Source organism: Triticum dicoccoides, chromosome 2B (genome assembly GCF_002162155.2).
Source record: "Triticum dicoccoides isolate Atlit2015 ecotype Zavitan chromosome 2B, WEW_v2.0, whole genome shotgun sequence".
Lineage (NCBI taxonomy): Eukaryota > Viridiplantae > Streptophyta > Magnoliopsida > Poales > Poaceae > Triticum > Triticum dicoccoides.
In genome coordinates this window covers 644580139-644583261 of record NC_041383.1, presented here as the reverse complement: position 1 = coordinate 644583261, position 3123 = coordinate 644580139, and positions in this window count along the sequence as shown.

The window sequence follows — 3123 nt, the reverse complement described above, 5'->3', positions numbered from 1 at the left end:
ATTCGGCCCTTATATCAAAACATAACTACATACTTAAATTCTACCAAGAATTGCTTCCCGATTTTGAATAAATATCATCCTCAACAGTTGGCAGACCATCCATTTTATTCTGAGCATGACAACCTGCTTGTGTGAAACGCTTTGTATCTGCCCAAGCATTAACAACTGGATTAAATATTATCACACATAACATAACTTCACTAAAATTTAACGTCATATGTTCTCTAACAGTCAACATTTCAAGGACCACGGGTGAAGAAAGAGGCGTGTGGACATTTGAAATAAGATTATGAACTTCATTTGCTTCCCTTAGAGCCTAATGAAATCCATGCATTCTTAGCAAGTCGATATAATAAAGAAATCAACACTTGCATAATGTATGCTTAGCCGTTCACGGATGCAAATGTAGTCCTGAAACTACTGATTGAAGACACAAAGATATTTGCATATGAACTAGTGGTCAAAGGACTGCACAAAGTAGCTGGGCCAGCTCAACTGAATTAATAAAACTGTAACAGGAACTAAACAAAATTATAACAAGGCAGATAACATATTATCTATGGTGAACATAGGAACTTAATTACTGAATACATGTCTTATACTCCCTCCGCCCCATAATATAAAAACGTTTTTGACACTACACAGTTAAAAAAGGTGTTCAACTTAATTACCTGCATTTGTCGGTGGGGAGATCCCAGGATCTTTAGCATGAATTTTCAAGGTACTAGAAATGATCTGGCAGATTCGAGTACCTGCAACAAGTCGACAGTTTGCAATTGAACAGTTATAAAATATTCAATTGTGCGGATTGAGGGCTATCAAAACAAAAGCGGGCGAGCGAGGGTGTCTGGATAATTTACCAGGAATTTTCACTAATGATATGGCATGGGCTTTAACATCATCTGTGGATGTGCCGAGCATGGTCTGCGCAGACGGAGCATCAGAAGCATCTACAGCAAGTTCAACTGTAAAAATTTGCAGCATCCAACATTAATTTAACATGCCTTCAATCGTCACCGATATGTCCAAGATTTCTTATTGCTACTAGAAGTTTGAACATTATTAGCACTGTGATATTTCTAAGAGAAATCATAGCCTCATATAATCTCAAAAATATGGGTGCACAAAATATAGCAGGATGAAAGGTATCATGTAAATGCAGAGCAGGGCAGTGCCCCAAAAGGACTCAAAACAGATTAAACAGCCTGTTAAGAGCCCATATAGCACATTGAGAGAGACAATGGTAAAGTGATCATAGATAAACACTTGTGGAACAGAGTGATTCTGAAGTTTACCTTCCTTTCCACTTGGTTGAAGATCATAGGTTAGTTTGCACCCTCTAGGTAGGCCAGCCTGTAGAGTCTCATCTGAAGATCACACAAGTTCATCAGTGCAAACAGAACAGTAACCAAAAGTGGTTCGTTTTCCCACACAAAATAATTAGTGGAGTGTAAACAGTGTTCTCCGTGGAAATGCAAGACACATGAAGAGGAGAGAGGCTAGTTTACCAAGGAAATTCACCAGCAGTTCCAGTGCTTCATCTTTCGACGCTGCCGATTCATTGTAAAACATGGTTAGTGACTGTCAAATGTATATGGGATCTAAGATCCACATTGCTTAATCATAATCATAATGTTTTCTGAAGCGGAGATTTTACCGACGCTCGATTCCCTAAACTGTCTGCAATACTGCTGGCTGCAAAAGGCAAGGAATTAGTTATTGTGCTGTCGAATGATGGAATTAGAGGAAGAGAATGATTGACCACACAATCGGTGGGTTTCCTGCTATCTCATATATATAGACAAGTACAAGATAAACAATCTGTACAAATCCTAACCATAATGGCCTGATTACATGCAAGATATCAAGCTCTAAACATGACAGGGTATAACCGAATATGCTAACATATTCGGATTGCCTAACATCGAAAACCAGGACAAGCAGAAGAACAGAAGAGAGGTAGCAAGATAGTACTGTTTCAAGGCCATTAAGATAGCGTCTGTTTTTCGCGGCTGGGGGCCATGTTTCTTCACGCGTCGCTTCCGGAACAAACTGTCAAAGGTTGCAGACAGGAGAGCCAAAGTGAGATTAAATTGACACTGGCTATGTCATCTAGGAAGCGAGATTAACTGAGGCTGAATGATGAATTACGTACCCGGTCCCGATGGGGAGTACATCGTGCTTGCAGCGGGACGGCAACACCATCGGGCGTCTCAGCTCTGGAGTGGCAAGAGCCATCCTGCGGACAACAAACTCTGCATGGCTCCTCACTCTGCCCCAGTCGATGGCGGCCCTGAGCTGGCCGGCGTCCGGGGCGAGTATGGAGTAGTTCATGGAACGGAACCTGCGCTCGGCGTCTGTGGAGTTACTGCGGCCGTTGGCATACTGCTTGTCCAGGTAAGGGTCCTTGTTGCCGGCGACGACGTCGGCGAAGCGACCGTGCATGAGGAGGAAGTTGTGGAAGATCTTGGCGCGCAGGCTCCTCCGCTCACTTTTGAGCGGGGGCAGGAAGGTGCTGAGGTAAAAGAGGGCGTCGTACCACCGGCCCCGCCTCACCAGCCGCCGCATGTGCTCCAGGTCGAACAGCGCCGCCGTCTCGCGGGTCAGCCTGCATGCAGAGATCCATCGATGTAAACCAGACCAGCATGCGTGCGTGATGTGTTCGTATGAAATCCGATTCATCATTGATCTCAAAAGAGAAGCAACATCGATGTCAAGAGAGAAGGAAGCATCGATCTTCAAGATAAAAGGTAGGATATGCGTACTCTCTGAAGGCGCCGTGGAAGCCTTGGTCCAGGAGGAAGGAGAGGAGGCGCCGCTCACGAAGCCGCTTGACGCAGGAATACTGCACCGTACACGAGGGCTTGACGGCGTCCTTGCCCTTGCCCGAGACCACGACGGAGTTCTCGCCCACGCAGGCGTCCTCGTCGTCACTGCCGAACAGCACGGCGGAGGAACTCATGATGCCCAGACGGCGGTTAGGATGGAACTGAACTTTCGATTGGATTTCGACGGAGGAGTTGGAAACTTGGAATTGGGGGCTTTGGGGCACCGGCACTAGTCCCCCTTCGTTATAGCGGCAGGACGCGGAGCCCGATTTCTCTTGTTTCTCTCGCTTCTCTC